The sequence below is a fragment of the Pistacia vera genome, unplaced genomic scaffold, assembly GCF_008641045.1.
Source record: "Pistacia vera cultivar Batoury unplaced genomic scaffold, PisVer_v2 Contig570, whole genome shotgun sequence".
NCBI classification, from domain to species: domain Eukaryota; kingdom Viridiplantae; phylum Streptophyta; class Magnoliopsida; order Sapindales; family Anacardiaceae; genus Pistacia; species Pistacia vera.
In genome coordinates, this window is record NW_022196413.1 from 922,830 (window position 1) to 946,957 (window position 24,128).

The following is a 24,128-nucleotide window of genomic DNA, read 5'->3' on the forward strand; positions in this document are numbered from 1 at the left end:
CACTTTACACATTTGTTTCTCTACGTGTGCAGGTGCAGCGGATAGCTAGTGGCCTCAATCTTACGAGATCAGCCTCTTCCGTACAGGTAGATTTTTACGCTACAGTATGTATTTCTTTTTCAACCTCATATCTATATACATACGTAAAGAAATTAAGCATTTTGTTATGCTAGAAAATCAGGGCTGATGAGCGTCATGCCAGCAAGGCCAATCAGAGTTCAAGAAGGCTTTATGAGTCTAGAGTTGCCACGTCGCGCAAGGACGGAAGAGGTAAGGCTATCGTCAGTTGGACAGGTGAAAGCCAGCTTGTGAGGGCTATGAATTTCCCCTGCCCAGCCCTACGCAATTTAAGGATGTCTCCCGTGCAGACAACAATGGGAAGCATGTTAGGAATTATACCACACCTACCCGACTGCAGAATCATGATTACTACTTGAATCCCCCAATTATAAATAGATGGCTCATTCCATTTACGGGATTGAATCATCTTTAGTCTCAGAAGTATATACTCTCTCTCTCTCTCTCTCTCTCTCTCTCTCTACTTCAATTCTCAGAGATTAATTCAGCTCGCTATACGCGACCTGACTATAACACCTATTAATACAACCATAGTGGATATAGGATTCGCTTTTGAGCGTCCGAACCACTTTAAAAACTGCTTCGTATATTCTTTCATTGCAAATTTTCGTATCACGTGTAATTAAGTCCACTTAGCACTTTGCATGTGTGAGTCGTTAGTGTCAAAATCAAGCATCAATAGTTTGACGCTAAAGGAGGGCACTGATTTAGTATTGCTCTCATCAGAAACTCTAACCGATCAGTCCTATCCATCGGCAAATGGCTCGCGTTTCAAAACGGCAACCAACCTCGACATGAGGAAATCCCTGGGTCAAGATGAAACTTCTCCCGAAGTGCTGCTAATCTAGCAGAATACCATGGCGATATCCTTGAGCTTACAATCGACCCAACCATGATTAATTACTGGAGAGGTTTAACAATACTCCCAAACGGTTAGCCAAAGGTTAGACCGTTTGGATCGGGTCGTATCACCAGAGTCTAATGAGGTGGTGTCACCACCAAAGACGCTTGCAGTCACGTGAAAGCGCAAAAAAGGTGAAAGCTCTACCATGCGCACTGCAGTGCGTAAAAGTAAGGAAGTAAGTGGCAAACAGTGGACCGAAAGGCTCGAGGAAACTAGCGAACACCGGGCGCGCAACGGGTAGAATATCTGTGGCATTACGACTCGATGAACATGTCGTAGCATGAGCCGTCCCATGCATGTACAGGGCACTCCCATAAAAGGGCAAGGAGGGAGATTTCCAATATCGTGAAATGATGACTCGACCATCATCATGGGGGAAACCCCTGTCGTTGCTGGGGGTCGGTTCTGACTATCGCGAAGGTCGGAAACTCCCGAGTCATCAATGCCTTCACACGGACCCCAGCCAGCGTGTGTCAAGATTCGCCAGAGCTTTGGCCGAGTTGAGGAAATCCGATTTGCGGCCTTCCTATACCGCAACCGCGAGGGTCACCCACGTTGCGGAAAGTGTCCTCAGGTAGCTCCACACCTCAGATTAATGAATTACAGCGAGCTTGGATCAGCTTATAAGGCTCAGCAGAAGGCATGGAAGGTCGTGAGACATCTCCTTTTCTCCAGTAGGTTAGCTGCTCTCTCCCGCGAGATCAGAATGCCCGACATGCGGGCGGTTCGATGGAAATTTGATCTGTAGGATCACTTACGAGTTCAACGACCCATGGAACTCCACCAAGTCTCAATTTGGCCAAATGGCGCTGCTTAGCAGAACTCTGACTGCCCATGCAAGCGCTTATGGCAAAAATGAGCTCGTCTTTGAGATACTTCTAGGTGAGAGGAAGTTCTCGATGCCGTGTGACTATCTAAGCACACATACGGCAGGAGAGGAATGAATCCCTACAGTTTTACATAAACAAATTTCACAAGGAACTACTAAAAGTACTCACACTCTGAAGAGTAGTTCGAACTCATTATCGCAAGGGTCGCCGCAAACTGATTGTGGAAAGAAGTGCAATCTAAGGATGATGTTCCCTCATCGCTTTCTACAACCTCATGAGAAATATCTTCGAATCAAAAATTTGTGGCCGCCCTCAACGCCACCCTCGTCCTTCAACCAGTGCTCCCGACCGGGGGGAGACAATAGAAGGGCTGATCGCAGATGGGCTAATGATGATTAGCGGAAAGGAAGAAGCAGTGATTCAAGCCAAAAATCTTCTGCTAAGTTCCTCGTCGCGATCGCGACAAAAAGTAGTACACTCCTTGAATGCTCGTGTTGACTATTTGGAAAGTCAGAGGAGGCCAGACTGCTCGGAGAGCTAGAGCCATGAAGACTATCCCTCCCAGGACAACAAAAGTACTGTCATCATCGGGATAATGGGCATCACCCATGAGTGCCAAGCTCTCAAGCAAGCAATTGAAGACCTCATCAAGCAGGGGCACTTCAAGGAGTATGTGATGGTTCGACTCCCTGTTCGGGAAAATGATCAGAGGAAAATGGAGAGAGAGCATCATGGTCGCAAGGGTCTCTATCGTCTAGGGCCCACAGGGGGTCATATCAAAATATTAAAAGTTAGGAAAAAATTCGATAAAATACAAAAATCGTTATTTTGATGCATTATTTACGGGGTTGAACATCAAAGGAAAGTCTACAGCAAAAATGATAATAGTTACTATAAAGCTAGATAATCTTTGAATAGTTTTATGAGTAATGATACACACACCTCTTTCAGAATCCACGTGATAGCTGCAATTGGTCAGCGCAATTATTAGGTGAACCATTACGAGCTGCACGTTGTGAGAGGAGTTGTAAGAAGTGTTGGGTTTGGTTGTAGCATTTTTCATCTTTTATTAGAAAAAAAATTATTATAGTTTAATTGGAGTTGTTATTGTGTTGGGCTAATAACTTGTCATTAGTAAATTTTCTTGGGTTGTTTTATAATAGTTAAAGATTTTCTATATCGTCAAACACAAACAATTTTTGTTATAACTGTTACCCAATTATAGGTATTATAGTTATTTATAATTGTAGCCTTAGAATGAGTTTCTGGTTCCGTGTGGGTTCTTTCTCGTCAGTATGTATGTAAAAGAAACGAAGACCTCGCTGCACATAGGGGCGTACATGAATGAGAAAGGGAGATGTCGACAGCCCCTTTGCTTGGGTAAAAATCGTATGATATAGGACGTTATAGTCGCAAACTTGTAGGGTAGTTAACTTAATTGCCAATCCATAAACACGTGTCAGCCTAAACATATGAATGGATTAGTCAAGGTGTCATGCAATCCTTGGGCTTCGAGGGAATCCACTAATTGGATCCCACCACAAATATTAATATATAACACAGATATCTTCTTGTGTGAATCTTCTCTTAACTTTTTAAGGCTGAATAAATCAAGGAAAGATCGTCTCTCAAAGTCATTGACCCAGTTTTCACAAATGAGTTCACATTGTTCCAATGCCTTAGCTGGGTTAGACAAAGAGTCTGAATGCAATTCATTGAAAATCAATCCTCCAACATTATCAAAAGAGTATTCTAAGTTAGAACTTGTTACAAGAATATGTTATGTTATGTTAGCTATATCAAGTAACATCTAGATTTACTAACCTTCGAGTTTGAATCATGGTCTACAAGATGAACTGGTTGCTTGGACATCACTACTGTCTGGTTGTACTGTTACCTACTGGGGCATATATATACTATATATATATAACGTTAAGAATAAATCTTAATGGTACGGAGGAGGATTGATCCTGTGAGCGTTGATGGCCACTAGCAATCTGTTGTACCTGCACACGTTAAAGCAAACACGCGTGAAGAAAAGGAAAAACACCGGGGTTGGTGTTTGCCGGTAGGCACTCGGCGCTCGAGTCAGCAAGGCTGAAAGAGGCTAATATAGTGAGGCTAGGGAGTAAAGGGGTTCGAAGTTATCGGGACTATGACTACGCTAATATGAGGTGAAGTTCTCAAGCTAGAACTCGGGTTCTGTAGGGTGTAGTGTCATCTCCTTGTGAGGAGGGTGGCCTCGTTTAGATGAGTGACTGTCTGGTAGTCCCATCCTGGTAAGAGTAGGAGTCCGAGGGTAACTCGATGTAAACCCTAGAAATAGTTAGGGCGTGGTAGCGTCTTACGATCCGAATAGGAGGTGTTATGAACAGGAAAGTCACTTAGTAGAGGGACCAGGCAAAGGAAAGTGACTTCAACTCGGAGATTGAACAGGAACAGGAAAATGATCAGTAGGGCCGTGGGTTCTGAACTCGCCTATAGGCCAAAGAAGTGAGTGGATGAGAGGCCAGCCCAGATGGTTTGGGCCCGGACGTATCTCGATCAAATGGAAAAATTTGGTTTGGGCCTCTTTTAGGAAGTGGCTGGTCTTTTCGTCACTTGGTGGTCTGTTTTCATTTTGGCCAAGAGGATTTTTGGCCTAACAGTATCCTTCTGATAAATGTTACCTCATACTTCTGTATTAAGCTTACTGAGACAAGTACAGGATGACGATGGGTCCCGGCATACTTTTTTTGGGTTAAAATGGGCTTAATGATCATAAGCTTTAGGTTTTACATCATGGCCAGATATGATCCAATAGTAAGAGACTATTTCGCCATCTTGTACTACATAACGGGCCAGGGAACAGAATAGCCCAACCTATGATCTGACGAGTATTCTATCAGAGACTTGCATTAGAGGAGAAGTACACCAAGACAAAGATCTCATAGAGCGTATACTGTATCATGCCCATATAAAGGGAATTTTACGTTAAGATATTTTGCTTGTTTCCATTTCATATTTGAGAAAATAAAAATTTCAAGACACAGAATTAACAGTTTTCATATTAACTCCTGACACTAATTCATATACACCTTAACTAAACATAAAGTATGTCCTTTCTTATCAAAGTTGTACAACCTAAGAACATATAACTAACCAACAGTTGAAAGTAACTTCTGATTTTTAATTTTATTGTACACATAGCACTACAGTATAAAGAATACGTGCAAATTAGATATAATATATAATATTTCTAAAAGAATAAGAGAGACCTGTTTGAAGCCTCAACAGAGTCAATCACACCATATGAAGTGATCATATATTGTCTCATATAGAGTCAAATGAGCCTCTTAGAACTTGACGAGTACAACTCTTGATCCGGATAAATTTTGCCAGGTCTACATAAATAGCCTTGCTAGGGGCACATAATGGTCTTGTGAGCATTAACACACCCTTCAAGTGCACACCCATCCTTGACTATATTCACCCCCCCTTTCAATCCGAGAACTTGGTCTGTCCACTCACTAGAGAAGAGCCCAAAGAAACGTACTTCTCTTTAATCTTTATGAATTTTCCAGCATTTTTGTATTTTTGATCACCCCATCAAACACAGGTTCCTATTTTTTCCCCAGAGGCAGTCCTCCATACTTGAACACCGCATTTGTTCAATTTCTTCAAGAATATCTTCATAAAGCCTAGAGTCATTGGGTCTTTGCTTCGGTAATATGAGATATCGAAATCTATTGAATCCTCTTGTTTTCCCAAGTAAGCACTCGAAGCTAACATAGCGCATCAGAATTCCATTGTAAAGCTCTAGACCACACAATGATTGGGCTCAAAGCAACCTATTTTGTACATCTTCAATGAAGTTTTTGACGAGACAACCCAATAGGAAAGTAGTTTGGTGAAGAAACTCGCCCTTGATTCTAGAGTCCCAAGAGCAAGCTGTGATTAACTTATCTTGGGGACTATCAAGGCAGGTCCCCGATGATTGAAGACGATTCTGAAATCCAATACAGGATAGCCCGTAAAGAGGATACCTACTCCAAAATAAGAACAACATTATTACACGGAATAATGATTACTATGATGTCAATAATGTAGCTTTAAGTAGAAAAATAATACCATTATTGGTTAAGCCAAACGCACTGTTCCTTAGCGTTGAAGTCACAAGCATTGCCCCAGTGCACTGCCATTAGCATCATTCGTTGATTCTTGATTCTCCTCTGATCAAATAACAATCATAACAACCAACAGATTAAAGAACATCGTACGTTTATATTAGAAAAATTAATCAGTTGGAACAGATTGAAAGTAAATTGAATAAAAGCGAGCAAACCGTAGTTCTGATGATTGCCAATGTAGCTGTAAGGGTGGAGCGGAATGGAGTGATTACATAGAGACTTGCCAGATGTGTTTGAGGAAACACGGTCATCAATTCGATAGATTGCCTTGCGTTGACTCGGTACCAATTAATGTCTGCGAACTCATGTTGCCTTCCAAAACAACCGCTTCATCAGCTAAGTCTAAATCATCCTTCATCTGGTAGGTGATGGATCGCTTAAATAGGGGTTGCAACTTCAAAGTTACCTGCACAAATTAAATACATTATAATTAATATTTCTTTTTCTCTTTAGTTTCTTATATTTTTCGGAAATTTTTCCTTAATTTTAATTATTAATTTTTCAACTAATAAAATATTTGGTCTACCCTTGTACCACTACTTTTAACTAATGGAAACGTTATTTAAGAGGAATGACTTTAATTTCCTAAATAAATTGAGGGGATTAAACCGCAAGGACAACACTGTAATAACCCTATAATTTAGACTATAATAGTTGTTAATATATAATAAGAATGATACATTTTACGCATTGAGCTAGCTTGTACTAATAAGTGTACACTAGATACACTTCAGCAAACAGTGATAGGTTGTAAATAAAATATAGTATAAATAGTAATAATTAGTATAAAATTGTTTTAAATTAATACTAATATAGTTTTTACTAACGTCTCATTCTTCACAAAGAAACTGTACTATATATTGATATTATACTAATTTGAACCTAGTTTATTCTAATATATGTACAGTATAAGTTTTATAAAAAAAAAATTTTTATTTACTTTGTAGGGTGGTTTTGGTACTAACTAGTAAATGCTTTTAAGTGAGGCCTCAGGAGAAGCTCGAATTGGAAAAGCAACATCAATGTTAATTTACAAAACAGACAAGTCACTAATAAAGCGTATATATAGCTGAGCATAACTCGAGAACCAAGTGAAACTTTAGCAGCAAGAAAAGCTTGATGATAAAATAAGTAGGAGTATGCGCTAGATGGCACTCAATATTTTATACATAGAATAGTCTTCAACTAACCGGCTAGATTGTAAAAAATAAGTAGGAATGATGTGGTGAGCTAGATTGTGCTATTATTATTAGCATATATTCTATGCTATATGCATCACACAAAATAAATTACATAGAAATAATATATATAGATGTATGATATCGTTTTTAACCTTTTTTTTTTGAATTATTTTGTATAATATAAGTTTGTATTGAAAATTTTGTAAATATTAATTTTTATTTACTGTTTATAGGGTTGGTTTAGGTATCTATCAATATGTGGCCCCTGGAGATGCTCGATCGAATAGGAGAAGCGACAATGTTAGTTCGATCAATAAATTAAAGAAGTTTATACCTGAGATATAACTCCAAGAACGCCAAGTGAAACTTTGGCGGCAAGAAGATCTTGATGAGTCTCATTCAGCACCCTGACCTTAGCATATCCATCTTCTGCACTTCCTGGACTCACAATTCTTAGTTCAACAACGTAATCATGAACTGAACTCCCGTTACTATATAATGTACTCCCGTGAGCTCCTGTTCCCATTAGCCCACCAATTGTCAAACCCCACCAGTACGGTGTATAAGGCAAGGCTAGAGCGGCCTTGGTGGCCCCCTCAATTATCTGTCTCAATGTCACCCCACTTTCCACAGTTATTGTCATTGCTTGAGCATCAACTCTCAATATCTTATTGAGATACTTGGTGCTAATGAGCAACCCATCTTCTCCATCTGGACAAACCAGCTTGGGAATGCTATGAGAGAAACGTGTTGCCACTTTCATTTTTCTTTTGGCAATTGTTGCCATTGATACTACAGAAATGAGCTCTTGTTCTGAAGTAGGGTACGATACGTTGGCTGCCTTGCACACGCTTCGATCGGGGAACATGCCGTAAGAGTTTGTGATGGTGCAGGTGGACTTATTTGATGAACATTTGATGGGGTCTTCCGGTGGACTGCAACTCACGATAAAGACAAATAAGAAAAGACATTTTGATCGGAAAAGATGCCGACATAGAGTGTTTTTGGAACATAGAATTGCCATATATTTGAGAATGTTGGTGATGCTCAAATGTTTTTTATTTAACTTGAAATAGGTAAGTGGCTTTTACACCTGCGGGACATACTTATAGTTGTGTAGCGTAAAAGGATTTTGGACAAAAATGAATCCGGGACGTACACGTGGATGCATGCTTTGAAGTCAAGATCTTAAATGGTTCGTTTCAAGATTGGATAGTGGCCATGTTTCATTTGTCTTCAAATTAACAACTGGAAAATGCGGTTTCTGATTAAAAAAATATTTAAAACGTTAACAGTAGAAATACAAATGTTGTTGGGTAGTGATAAGTTGGCCAGTGAACGGTCCTTTTATTTTAACTTTAAATTATAGTGTTTAGTGTGATATAAGGAGTAAATGTAAAGCTTTCAAGTAAGATGAGATCTCCACGTGTGACAACGTTGCAGACCTGGAAGCATATATGGCTTGTTTTTGTTGATTTATGGGCATGAGATGAGAGATAAAGAGTGGAGGAAGTGAGTGGTGTGGTGCATGCTCTTAAAGTATAGCATTATGAGTGCGTAACATGCGTGTCTCTGATCTAACACATTGAAATTTTGATAGAAGAATTAGGCATTCCACTCCCATATTAATTTAAAAAATTAAGTCAGTGGTTGCGTTATGGGTTTTAACCGTGTTGTGGTATGCCATATAGTAATACCGGATCATTTTTTGTTGGATTTCATCATCTTAATTCATTCTATATGTCAGCATTTTCTTATTCTGTACTTTTCATTACAGTGCACTGGAGTTTGAGTATTTTAGTTTTACACTATCTTTACAAATACAATATATATCTCTGGTTGTTGATTTGTTTAACCCATAAGTCGGTCCTACATGAAAGGGGAAAATAATTAATTATTGGATCCTAATTTTCTTTTTCACCCCATAATACTATTATATATACATGTGCTTAGTGTAAAGGATTATATTCAGATATTTCTGTATGATTTTTTATATGCTTACAAAATCAAAGTTGACGTAAACTTACATCAGCAAGCACCAATCAGAGTTTAGGAAGGTTTTACGTTGTTCGGGAGCTCCATGTCGCCCCAATACAGAGAGGATACGACTGTTACCAATCCCGCAAATTCAGGTTTTGTGTACAAGTGAATGGGGACCGCACACCTGTCGAAACCCCAGATAATTTGAGGATATTTTCTAAGTTATCAGCCAATGAGAGACAAGGAAGGACTTGCACGACACCTATCCACTTGCAAATTTGTAATCATTACCTTGAATTCAACAACTATAAATAGGGGACTCCCCGATCATTCTCTGATTTCCATAATATTCAATAGTAAAGACAACCTACGAGAAAGATACTGACTTGATATTCTCTCTGAATACTTAATCATTGTACCTCTGTTCATTGTTCACTATATGTAACCTCTTGTAACACATTTATATAAAAAAAACAGTAAATGTAAGAATCGCTGTAAGCATCCAAACCACTATAAAAATCATCTGCCCTATTTCTTATTCAGTCTTTGCATTCAATCATATTTATAACCTTGTCATAACTCACAAATCATATCACGTGTAATTTTTAAGGTCTGCTTAACATTTTGTACATGTGAGATCGTTGGTGTCAAAATCAAGTATCAACAATTTTATAAAAATATTTTTAATGTTGTCGAAAATAATTACTTTTTGAAAAAACAAATTTTAGGCATTTCATAGTACACTGTAAAACTGGAGAAAGGTTAATAAATTAAATTCACCAACAAAAAATCGATAGAGTGGTTATACTGGTATAGCCATTGCCCATAGCTGGTATTACTGTTTGGATCCGATCATGTGACTACTGACTACTTAATTTTGTTTCTTTTTACTTACAGTCAACGCGTATTCGCCCTGAAAAAGTTTGACAGGGCATAAGCATTACTTCCTTTCTATATGTATTTATGAATAAGGTTCGCCGACAATATTGAATTTCATGGCTTACTTCTCAAAGTCTTACCATGGAAAAGAGAGAGCTTATTAATAGCTAAATACAGATATCTTTCTTTGTGATTTTGTGTGTGACTTTTAAAGGCCAACAATAGTACAATAAAAGCTCGTCACTCAGATAAGTTAACCTCTACTTTTCAGTCTTCACAAACCATTTTATACGTTTCCACATGCCTAGGTTAGGTTAGGTAGGGCTAAGACTTATGTGTGTGTCTATATATATAGAGAGAGAGAGAAAACAAATAATACTACACCAATAATCCTCTCTCACAACTCTGATGTGACAGCTTACAATTGATCAGTTTACAACGAATCCTATACAGGTCATATATGAGTCCTATTAATTAATTACGAACTCCAACGTCAAGATTGTGAGAAAAAATTTTGTGAAAGAAGATTGTTGATGTAGTATTATTTAATAATATCTCAGACTCTAGATACTGTAGCTATATCCTTCCGGTAAACTATTTGCTATAACCTGCCAATGAATTAGGTAAGCATTGCATCGTATTTCTGTGATGGCAGAAAATTACTAGTCAAATACTGAGGATGCAATAAAAAATTATGTATAAAATATATTAATTCCGAGTATATATAATTATATGATGAAGATAAAAAATTAATACCATAAACTTATCCTTACGTAAACGGAATAACTCAACAGCAAGATAGATATATTTGAAATGCAATCAGTTTTATATTTTGTCATCTGACATTGTTCGTAATTTTCTTATTTGACCTATTCTTTTCTCTTCCTAATCGTCTTTTTTGACTAATTCTGCTTAATAATCTCTTCCCACGTCTTGAATCTTGCTGATCCAGTTGCAAATAGATAATTATTTTATTTTCAAGCGTAAAATATTCGTTTCCTCGGCTTTTCTAAATAGCAAAGGTGTTGCCCTTATAAGGGTTGCTCTGTCCATCTCTCGTACATATAAATAATGTTTATGATGTTTCACCGTATATGGTTTGGCTTGAGCTTGGGATACGTTGTTCTAGAAATTGAAGGTGGAGAAGTATACATAAGACATGATGTAATTTTGTTTCAGCCAACAAGCATGAAGAAACAATATTGATACATTTTGGTTTAGCTGTCAGGCGGATTAGTACAATGTGAAGCAAGGAGACAAGATTTATTGAGTTGACTTCATGTTGATCTCCATTTTAGTAAATGCGATCCAAGTCATCAATTTTATCTATAAATTTAAAAAAACACATTGCCAAGGAAGTGCTTGAAGTCAATCGTGCCATCTAATTATATCAAGTTCACTTAGACATCAAACTTTCAATCTTTTGTTACTATATATCCAAATTTCAGGTGAAGGTTTAAAATTTCCATGGGGGAATTTCAAATAAGAGAATTAAAGAATAATTAAGGCCTAAAAACCTTCACAACCATTGAGTTCATTAAAATAGGTTTCACAAAATTATTGATAAAATGATTGCCAGCGAAGCATTGCTTGGAAATTACTCGTTTAATGTCATGATGATAAGGTTACCAAAATCATAGAAAGTCATTGGATCAGCACTGGCATCTATGACAAATTAACTATAGCTTTTGTCCTTGAATTTTGTCTTCTTACTAGACCATCCTTTACATGGACAAAAACGAGGGTCCAGACTTTTGTTTTCAAAATAATACACAACTAAAACAGTAAACATTATTTACGTGTTCTTCAGTACTTTTTTGAAAGGCTATATTAATACCTGGTTTATGATCTTTGAAATGACCGTCTGACTCTGATACATCATAGTTAATTCAAATATTTTTAATTTATTGTTTAATTTTATTAAAAAGTGCTTGGTTTTCTATTCTACCCGGCCCCATTGTGAAATACGCATGTTGTTCAAAGTTCAGACAGGCCAGTTGGTTTTTTATTCGTGTATATCTTCATTGGATATGTGTTAAGGTAATTTGTCATTTGTGATAAGGAAGTCTAATTCATTATCCCTTTTTAGTCAATATATTCATAACGTAACGCAAGATGATTCAAATAAAAATTTTATATGCCACATTCACACCTTGAATAAAGTTTTCTTTTGTTAAATATAGTTTTTGATTCTTTGGACACAACTCCCTTTTTGGGGTTACCAAGTGTCACAATCCTAAAAAAAACGTGTGACAATTTTATTGCACAAACAAGAGATCAAAAATTAAATAAACCACAAAGTCTCGAAGAATAAGAAAAAAAAGAATCCACAAATTCTCAAAGAAAAATAAGAATACAAATCCCAAGGCAAAGACATCAGCAACAGTTGGAATGCAATGCATCCCACACGCCACTACTTAGGTGAAATCAATCTAAATATTGTTGTCTTTCATTTATTTAAAAAGGATGAGTGGGCCCATCCACCTCCTTCATAGACAGTCAGTCTCATGGCCCAAATTCATGAAGCATTATTCAGCAACTGACACCTTCGAATCAACCCTGCCCGATTCATGAGCTTTCACACTTCGGATCGGCTCTACTCGATCCACGGATTTGCATCTTCGGATCGACCCTACTCGATCCACGTAATTACACCTTCGGATCGACCCTGCTCGATCCACATATTTGCATCTTCAGATCGACCCTACTCGATCCATGTATTACACTTTCGACAACCCCTGCTCGATCAAATGTTTATTATCCTCCGATCGACCTTGCTCGATCCACGGATTTGCATCTTGGATTGACCCTGCTCGATCCACGTAATACACCTTGGTCAGCTCTTCTCGATCACGGATTTGCATCTTCAGATCAACCCTACTAATTAAATGTTTGTTACACCTTCGATCGACCCTGCTCGACCCACAGATTTACACCTTCGGATCGACCCTACTCGACTATCCAACGATTTACACCTTTAGATCGGTCCTGCTCTCCACGGATTACATCTTCAGATCGACCCTACTCAATCCACGTAATCACACCTTCAGATCGACCCTGCTCGATCCACGAATTTACATCTTCAGATCGACCTGCTCGATCAAATGTTATTAACCCTTCGGATCGACCTTGCTCGATCCATGGATTTGCATCTTCGGATCGACCCTGCTCGATCCACGTAATTACACCTTTAGATTGACCCTGCTTGATCTACGATTTGCATCTTCAGATCGACCCTGCTCGATCCACGAAAATTACCACTTCGGATCGGCCCTGCTCGACCCCGGATTTGCATCATCAACGAGACCCTGCTCAATCAAATGTTGTACACCTTGGATCGACCCTGCTCGATCACGGATTTACACCTTCGGATCAACCCTGCTCGATCCACGGATTTACACCTTTAGATCGACCCTGCTCGATCCACAGATTTGCATCTTCAGATCGACCCTGCTCAATTTAGGATTTTTTTACACTATTGGGTGACCCACGGATTTACACATTCGAATCGACCCTGCTCGATCCATGAATTTACACCTTCGGATCGGCCCTGCCCATCCATGAATTTACACCTTCGAATTGACTGCTCGATCACAGTGTCATCTCCGGATTGGCCTTGCCCGATTCGTGGATCCACACCTTCGATCAGCCCTTGCCCGGTTCAGAAGCTACACATTCAGTCGGCCAGACCAAGTGAAAGGTTCTTACACCTCAAAATCGACAAGTCATCGACCAACTGAATAGAGAGTTCACACACGACTCAGCCACTAGGCTGCACCAAATCAGAACACAAGCATATGACTCAACTCCACCATCCTCACTCCGAGGACCCAAGTATTGGATCTCCACTCCACTCCACCCGACCGACCACACCGACTCAACTCCACCATCCTCACTCCCTAAGAACCAGTATTGGATCTCCACTCACCCACCGCCCGACCAACTCACTCCACCATCCTTACTCCCAGGAACCAAGTATGGATCTTCACTCCACCGACCGACCGACGACTGACCGACTCAACTCCACTATCCACTCCCTAGGAACCAAGTATTGGATCTCCAATCCACTCCACCGACCGACCGATCGACTAAACTCCACCATCCTCACTCCCCAGAAACCAAGTATTGGTCTCTACTCCATCTGACCGACAGACCGACCGACTCAACTCCACCATCCTCACCCTAGGAACCAAGTATTTGATCTCCACTCTACCCGACGACCACCGACTGAACTCCACTACCTCACTCCCCAGGAACAAGTATTGGATCTCCACTCTACCCAGCCGATTGACCGACTGAACTCCACCATCCTCATTCCCCAGAAACAAGTATTGGATCACCACTCTCCCTATGCCCCGATCGACCGACCTGGTCTTTTCAAAATTTGACTATCACCACTCACCTCACCCCACGCCACCGATCAACACACAGATTTAACCTGTCTAAAGATTCAATCACCCTTCCTACCCAACCGAGCCAACACATTGCAACAGGCTGGCTCCGCAACGAAGCCGACACTCACATGTTTCAGGAGATTCTCCCCATCGAGGCGATTGGCGGGAGTAGTCTAGCACATGTTCACCCTCGAGGCGATCAAGCCAAGGGCCTCGCCCATTCGGTCTTCCATAGCGGACGAGTGGGCAACATGGTCAAGTTTGCGCATTTTATTTGGCCCTTTGGCATCCAGTAAGAGCGCTGTGGAATCACAAGCGCAAGTCTTACGGTCCAACAAGCCGACCGATCCGATTCTATCCCATCGATCACCCGAGTACCCCAACCGAACGAACCTTTAATTAACATCGTCTCTAACTCATTCGATCTGGCATGTCGAGCAGATACCCCTGTCATGGGATTTTAGTTCACTTCTCCAGTCGTTAGGACACACCGAACGAGCACGTGAGCCTTGAATTCTCGTTATCTCAGTCCCTTCGACCCTTCACACCGATCGGCACACCCTCTTGGGTGATTGCACATTCCGGATCAGCTTTAATACCGAGCAACCCTTGAATACGAATCACCTACATCAAACTGGTCAGCTATGCCGACAATCGGCCGTCCGGAAGGGGACCGAGCTCGCTCGTTGCTTCCTACTCTTTGACTTAAGAAAAACTTAACTTAAAGAGTGGGGGCAAACTGTTAGGGCCAAAAATTGTGCTTGGCCCAAATATGAGAGCGGGACCGAATGAGGAAGAGACCAGGCTCAATCCCGATGCGGCCCCATCTGGATTAAACCCATTGATACGAGATACAGTCGACCCAAACCATCTGGGCACGAGCCTCCCAATCCCAGCTCACTTTTGGGACCTATACGCTAGTTCAGAGCCCGTGGCCCCCGAGTCACTTTCCTATTCCTGATCAATCTCCTATTCGAGGTCACCTTCCTGTTCAGATCACTTTCCTACTCGAGGTTACTTCCTGTTCGGGATCACCTTCTATTCGAACACTGGTAAGACACTCACCACCGCCCTAATTCCTCTGGGGTTCGTATTAGAGTCACACTAGGACTTCTACTCCCACCAGACTGGGAGACCAGACAATCACTATATAAACAGAGGCAGCCCTCTCACAAGCAAGATTACATTACACCTTCACACCCGAAGCTCCTACTTGAGAGTTCACATCATCGCCGTAGTCACAGTCTCCGACTAATTCCAAAACCTCTCTACTCCCTAGTCCTCACTATACTAGCCTCTTTCAGCCTTGCTGACTTGAGCGTCGGAGTGCCTACGGCAAATATCACCCCGGTATTTTCCGTTCACTTTACACATTTGTTTCTCTACGTTGCAGGTGCGCGGATAGCTAGTGGCCTCAATCTTACGAGATCAGACCCTCTTCCGTACAGGTAGATTTTTACGTTACAGTATTGATTTCTTTTTCACCCTCATATTACTATTATACATACGAAAGAAATTAAGCATTTGTATGCCTAGAAAATCAGGGCTGACATGAGCTCATGCCAGCAAGGGCAATCAGAGTTCAAGAAGGCTTTATGATGTCTAGACGTTGCCACGTCGCGCAAGGCGGAAGAGGTAAGGCTATCGTCAGTGCGACAGGTGAAAGCCAGTTGTGAGTGGCTATGAATTGTCCACCTGCCCAAGCCCTACGCAATTTAAGGATGTCTCCGTGCAGACAACCAATGGGAAGCATGTTAGGAATTTACACCTACCCGAACTGCAGAATCATGATTACTACCTTGAATCCCCCAATTATAAATGATGGCTATCTCTCATTTACGGGATTGACTCATCTTTAGTCTTCAGAAGTATATACTCTCTCTCTCTCTCTCTCTCTCTCTCTCACTTCAATTCTCAGGAGTTATAATTCAGCTCGCTATAAGCGACTGGACTATAACCACCTATTAATACAACCATAGTGGATATAGGATTCGCTTTTGAGCGTCCGAACCACTTTAAAACTGCTTCTCGATATTCTTTCATTGCAAATTTTCGTATCACGTGTAATTTCTAAGTCACTAGACTGCATGTGTGAGTCGTAGTGTCAAAATCAAGCATCAATAGTTTGACGCTAAAAGGAGGGCACTGATTTAGTATCTGCTCTTCATCAGAAACCTCTAACCGATCAGTCCTATCCATCGGCAAATGGCTCGCAGTTTCAAAACTGAGCAAACAACCTCGACAATGAGGAAATCCCCTGGGTACAAGATGACACTTCTCCCGAAGTGCTGCTAATCTAGCAGAATACCATGCGAATATTCCTTTGAGCTTACAACTCGACCCAACCATGATTAATTACCTGGAGAGGTTTAACAATACTCTCAAACGGTTAGCCAAAGGTTAGACCGTTTGGATCGGGTCGTATCACCAGAGTCTAATGAGGTGGTGTCACCACCAAGCGCTTGCAGGTCACGTGAAAGCGCAAAAAAAGGTGAAAGCTCATACCATGCGCACTGCAGTGCGTAAAAGTAGGGAAAGTAAGTGGCAAAATGGACGAAGGCTCCGAGAACTAGCGAACACCGGTCGCGCAACGGGTAGAATATCTGTGGCATTACGACTCGATGACATGTCGTAGCATGAGCCGTCCCTGCCATGTCACATGGCACTCCCATAAAAGTGCAAGGCGGGAGATTTCCAATATCGCTGAATGATGACCTCGACCATCATCATGCGGGGAAACCCCTGTCGTTCGCGGGTCGGTTCTGACTATCGCGAAGGTGGGAAAACTCCCGAGTCATTCAATGCCTTCACAGACCCCAGCCACGTGTTAAGATTCGCCAGAGCTTCTGGCCGAGTTGAGGCAAATCCGATTGCGGCCTTTCCTCTACCGCAACCGCGAGGGTCAAACCCACGTTGCGGAAAGTGATCCTCAGGTAGCTCCACTACCTCAGATTAATGAATTACAGCGAGCTTGGATCAGCTTAAGGCTCAGCAGAATGAGCATGGGAAGGTCGCTGAGACATCTCCCTTTTCTCCAGTAGTGTTAGCTGCTCCTCTCCCGTCGAGATTCAGAATGCCCGACATGCGGGCGTTCGATGGAAATTCTGATCTGTAGGATCACCTTTACGGTTCAACGACCTCATGGAACTCCACCAAGTCTCCAATTTGGCCAAATGTCGCTGCTAGCAGAACTCTGACTGCCCATGCCAAGCGCTTATGGCAACAATGAGCTCGTCTTCTTGAGATACTTAGGTGAAGAGGAAGTTCTCGAGCCGTTGAGCTATCTAAGCAACATACGGCAGGAGAGGAATGAATCCCTACGTTTTACATAAACAAATTCCACAAGGAACTCTACAAAGTAGCTCACACTCCTGAAGAGTATGTTCGAACTCTCATTATCGCAAGGGTTCGCCCGCAAACTGACTTGTGGAAGAATTGCAATCTAAGGATGATGTTTCCCTCACTGCTTCTACAACCTCACTGAGAAATATCTTCGAATCAAAAATTTTGTGGCCGCCCTCAATCGCCACGACCTCGGTCCTTCAACCAGTGCTCCCGACCGGGGGGAGAACAATAGAAGGGCTGATCGCAGATGGGCTAATGATGATTAGCGGAAAGGAAAGAAGCAAGTGATAAGCCCAAAAATCTTATGCCTAAGTTCCTCGTCGCGATCGCGACAAAAGTAGTACACTCCTTTGAATGCCTGGTGTTGACTATCTGGATAAGTCAGAGGAGGCCAGCCTGCTCGGAGAGCTAGAGCCCATGAAACTCTCCCCTCATCCAGGACAAACAAAAAGTACTGTCATCATCGGATAATGGGCATCACACCAATGAGTGACAAGCTCTCAAGCAGCAATTGAAGACTCATCAAGCAGGGGCACTTCAAGGAGTATGTTGATGGTTCGACTCCTGTTCGGGAAAATGATCAAGAGGAACATGGGAAGAAGCATCATGGTCGCAAGGGTCTCTACTGTATAGGGCCACGAGGGGTCATATCAAAATATTAAAGTTAGGAAAAATTATAAATATCAAAAATCTTTATTTTGATGCATTATTTTACGGGGTTGAAACATCAAAGCGAAATTACAGCAAAAATTATAATAGTTTACTATAAAAGCTAGATAAATCTTTGAATATTTATGAGTAATGATACACTCACAACCTCTTTTCAGAATCCTGACGTGATAGCTCGCATGTGTCAGCCGCAATTTATTAGGTGGAACCCATTACGAGCTGTCACGTTGTGAGGAAGTTTGTAAGAAGTGGTTGTGTGGTTAGCATTTTTCATATTTTATTAGAAAAAAAATTATTATAGTTTAATTTGGAGTTGTAATTGTTTGGCTATAACTTGTTCATTAGTAAATTTCTTGGTTTTGTTTTATACTAGTTAAAGATTTATTCTATATCGTCAAACACAAACAATTTTGTATAACTTATACCCAATTTATTATTATTTAAGTTTATTTATATTGTACGCTCAATGGCATAGAGATGAGTTTCTGGTTCCGTAGCTGGTTGCTCTCTTCTCTCAGTATGTATGTAAAAAAGAAGAAGACCTCTCTGCCCTAGGGGCGTACATGAAGAGAAAGGAGAGTGTCCGACAGCCCCTTTGCTGGGTAAAAAATCCGCTATTATAGAGACGTTATAGTCGCAAACTTGTAAGGGTAGTTAACTTATTGCCAATCCATAACTACTTGTCAGCCTATAACATATGATGGGATTAGCTCAAGGTGTCATGCAAATCCTTGGGCTTGCGATGGGAATCCATGCTAATGGATTTCCCACAACTATTAATTGCATAACACAGATATCTTTCTGTGCTTAATCTTCTCTTCCACTTTTAAGGCTGAATAAACAAGGAAAGATCGTCTCTCAAAGTCAGTTGACCCCAGTTTCACAATGAGTTCACATTGTTCCACATGCCTTAGCTGGGTTAGACGAAAGAGTTCTGAACTGCATATTTCATTGAAAATCAATCCCTCCATACCATTATCCAAGAGTAATTCTAAGTTCTAGGATACTTGTTACAAGATATATGTTATGTTATGTTATGCTATATCAAGTAACATTAATAGAGTTATAACCTTCGAAGTTTGAATCATGGTCTACAAGATTGAACATGGTTTCTTGGACATCACATACTTCTGGTTGTTACTGTTACCGTACTTGTGGTTCTATATATTATATATATAGCGAAAAATCTAACTGGTACGGAGGAGGGATTGATCCTGTGAGGTTGAGGCCACTAGCAATCTGCTGTACCTGCACCGTAAGAACACGCGTGAAGCAAGGAAACACCGGGGTGGGGTTTGCCGTAGCACTCCGACGTCCCGTCAGCAAGGCTGAAGAGGCTAATATAGTGAGGGCTAGGAGTAAGGGGTTACGGAAGTCTAGTCGGGGACTATGTACTGGCTATGAGGTGGAGTTCTCAGCTAGAACTCCGGGTTCTGTGGTGTTGTGTCATCTCCTTTGTGAGAGGGTGTGCCTCTGTTATTAGTGACTGTCTGGTCTCCCAATCCTGGTAGAGTAGGTCCGCGTGTAACTCTGATGTAAACCCTAGAAGTTAGGGCGGTTCGGGGTGGTGGCTGTCTTACCTGCATCCGAAGGTGATCTGACGGAAAGTCACTTTAAGTAGGACAGTGACCCTGTGTTTAGGGATACAGGATCAGTGACTAACCAGTGGTAATCACCTTAGGAATAGGGAACTGACCCGTAGGTGGTCGTGGGTTTGACTAGAACCCTTGCCCCAAGTCGTGTGTTAGACGAGGACCTGTGGCTCTCTCCGTCCCTATGACTTGGGTTGGCCGGCCTATCTCGTCACAATGGAATAGGTTTTGGGCCTCTTTAGATGGCCTGGATCTTTTTAACGGTGGTACGTTCTTCATATTTGGGCCCAAGACGATTTGGCCCTAAGTATCCTTGAAAATGTTACTCTACTTCCGATACAAGCACTGATCAAGTTGGATGACGATGGTGTCAACGGCATACTTTGTTCTGGGTTACATCCACAAGGTCCAATACAGACTAATACAGCTTACGGCACTTGTACATTGCTCAAAGTCCATAATCAGCAATAGTAAGAATTGCGTATTTAAAATATCATTATATGGTGTCCCTGAACACCAATATTATATCTTATCTTTTTACGATAACAACATATACGATAGATATGTCTAGCTATGTTTTATTATCATTCTATTCGTTGGAATTAGAGGAGATTATGTACAAGAATAACGTATCTCATATGTCAGATCCTTCAGCATCGGCGTATACTGTAGCCCACCTATAAAGGGATTTTACGTATAAGATATTTTGCGTGTTCCATTTCTTATATTGAAGAAAATAAAAATTTCAAGACACAGATTAAACAAGTTTTATAATTAACCACACTAATTATAAACCTTAATAAACATATAAGTATCCTTTTCTATCAAAGTTGTACAACCTAAGAACATATAACTAACAACAGTTGAAAGTAATTCTGATTTTTAATTTTTATTACACATAGCACTACAGTATAAAGAATACGTGCAAATTATGATATAATATATAATATTTCTAAAAGAATAAGAGAGACCTCTGGTCTGAATGCTCAACCAGAGTCAATCACACCATATGAAGTGATCATATATTGTCTCACTAATAGAGTCAAATGAGCCTCTTAGAACTTGACGAGTACAACTTTGCATCCGGATAAATTTTGCCAGGTCTACATAAATAGCCTTGCTGGGGCACAAGTGTGTCTTGTGAGCATAACACCCTTCAAGTGCACACCCATCCTTGACTATATTCACCCCACCTTTCAATCCGAGAACTTGGTCTGTCCACTCACTAGAGAAGAGCCCTAAAGAATCGTACTTCTCTTAATCTTATGAATTTTCCAGCATTTTTGTTATTTTTGATCACCCCTCAAACACTAGGTTCCTATTTTTTCCCCAAGAGGCAGTCCTCCATACTTAACACCGCCATTTGTTCAATTTCTTCAAGAATATCTTCATAAAGCCTAGGAGTCATTGGGTCTTTGCTTCGGTAATATGAGAGTATCGAAATCTATTGAATCCTCTTGTTTTCCCAAGTAAGCACTCGAAGCTTTAACATAGCGCATCAGAATTCCATTGTAAAGCTCTAGACCACACAATGATTTGGGCTCCAAAGCAACCTAGTTTTTGTACATCTTCAATGAAGTTTTTGACGACAGACAACCAATAGTGAAAGTAGTTTGGTGAAAGAACTCGCCCTTGATTTAGAGTCCCAAGAGCAAGCTGTGATTAACTTATCTTGGGGACTATCAAGGCAGGTCCCCGATGATTGAAGACGATTCTGAAATCCAATACAGGATAGCCCGTAAAGAGGACCTACTCCAAAATAGAACAAACATTATTACACGGAATAATAGTTTACATATGATGTCAAAATGTAGCTTTAAGTAGAAACAATAATACCATTATTGGTTAAGCCAAACGCCACTGTTCCTTAGCGTTGAAGTCACAAGCATTGCCCCAGTGCACTTGCCATTAGCATCATTCGTTGATTCTTGATTCTCCTCTGATCAAATAACAATCATACAGACCAACAGATTAAGAACACTCGTACGTTTATATTAGAAAAATAATCAGTTGGAACCAGTTGAAAGTAAATTGAATAAAAGCGAGCAAACCTTGTTCTGATGATTGCCAATGTAGCTGTAAGGGTGGAGCGGAATGGAGTGTAATCATAGAGACCTTGCAGATGTGTTAGAGGAAACACGGTCATCAATTCGATAGATTGCCTTGCGTTGACTCGGGTACCAATTAATGTCTGCGAACTCATGTTGCCTTCCAAACAACCGCTTCATCAGCTAAGTCAATCATCCTTCATCTGGTAGGTGATGGATCGCTTAAATAGGGGTTGCAACTTCAAAGTTACCTGCACAAATTAAATACATTATATATTAATATTTCTTTTTCTCTTTAGTTTCTTATATTTTTCGGAAAATTTTTCCTTTAATTTTTAATTATTAATTTTTCAACTAATAAAATATTTGGTTACCTTGTACCACTACTTTAACCAATGGAAACGTTATTTAAGAGGAATGACTTTAATTTCCTAAATAAAATTGAGGGGATTAAACCGCAAGGACAACACTGTAATAACCCTATAATTTATAGACTATATAATAGTTGATATAATATATAATAAGAATGATACATTTTACGCATTGAGCTAGCTTGTACATATAATGTGTACACTAGAATACACTTCAGCAAACAGTGATAGGTGTTAAATAAAATAATAATAAATAGTAATAATTAGTAGTAATAATTGTGTTATTTATTAATCAATATAGATGTTTTACTAAACGTCTCTTCGTCACAAAGAAACTGTACATATATATTGTATATTACTATTTTAACCTTTATATTCTAATTATTGTACAGTATAAGTTTTATAAAAAAAAAATTTTTATTTATATTTGTAGGGTTGGTTTGGTATACTACCTAGTAAATGCTTTTAATGTGAGGCCTCAGGAGAAGCTCGAATTGGAAAAGCACAATCAATGTTAATTTACTAAAACGACAAGTCACTAATAAAGCGTATATATTAGCTGAGAATAACTCGAAGAAAACCAAGTGAAACTTTAGCGGCAAGAAAAGTTGATGATAAAATAGTAGGATTATGCGCTATGGCACTCAATAATTTTATACACTAGATAGTCTCAACTAACCGGATAGATTGTAAATAAATAAGTAGGAATGATGGTTGGTGAGCTAGATTGTGCTTTAATTACTTATATTGCCTTATTGCTATGCATCCTACAAATAAATTACATAGAATAATTATATATAGATTGATATGATATCGTTTAACCTTTTTTTTTTAATTATTTGTATATATAAGTTTGTATTGAAAATTTTGTAAATATTATTTTTATTACTGTTTATAGGGTTGTTTAGGTATCTATCATATGTGGCCCCTGGAGATGCTCGATCGAATAGGAGAAGCACAATGTTATTCGATCAATAAATTAAAGAAGTAATGATATTTACCTGAGATATAACTCCAAGAACGCCAAGTGAAACTTTGGCGGCAAGAGTCTGATGAGTCTCATTCAGCACCCGACCTTAGCATATCCATCTTTGCACTTCCTGGACTCAAATTCTTAGTTTAACAACGTAATCATGAACTGAACTCCCGTTACTAAATAATGTACTCCCCGTGAGCTCCTGTTCCCTTAGCCCACCAATTGTCAAACCCCACCAGTACGGTGTATAAGGCAAGGCTAGGCGGCCTTGGGGCCCCTCAATTATCTGTCTCAATGTCACCCCACTTTCCACAGTTATTGTCATTGCTTGAGCATCAACTCTCAATATCTTATTGAGATACTTGGTGCTAATGAGCAACCCATCTTCTCCATCTGGACAAACCAGCTGGGAATGCTATGAGAGAAACGTGTTGCCACTTTCATTTTTCTTTTGGCAATTGTTGCCATTGATACTACAGAAATGAGCTCTTGTTCTGAAGTAGGGTACGATACGTTGGCTGCCTTGCACACGCTTCGATCGGGGAACATCCGTAGAGTTTGTGATGGTGCAGGTGGACTTATTTGATGAACATTTGATGGGGTCTTTCGGTGGACTGCAACTCACGATAAGACAATAAGAAAAGACATTTGATCGGAAAAGATGCCGACATAAGTGTTTTTGGAACATAGAATTGCCATATATTGAGAATGT

The 24,128-nt window shown here is 40.1% G+C and overlaps 2 pseudogenes; both read right to left on the reverse strand.

The window, feature by feature from the left end:
• Positions 1-5,134: 5,134 nt before the first annotated feature.
• On the reverse strand, positions 5,135-8,224 carry LOC116108922 (annotated as a pseudogene).
• Positions 8,225-21,063: 12,839 nt separating this feature from the next.
• Positions 21,064-24,104, reverse strand: LOC116108923 (annotated as a pseudogene).
• Positions 24,105-24,128: the final 24 nt, after the last annotated feature.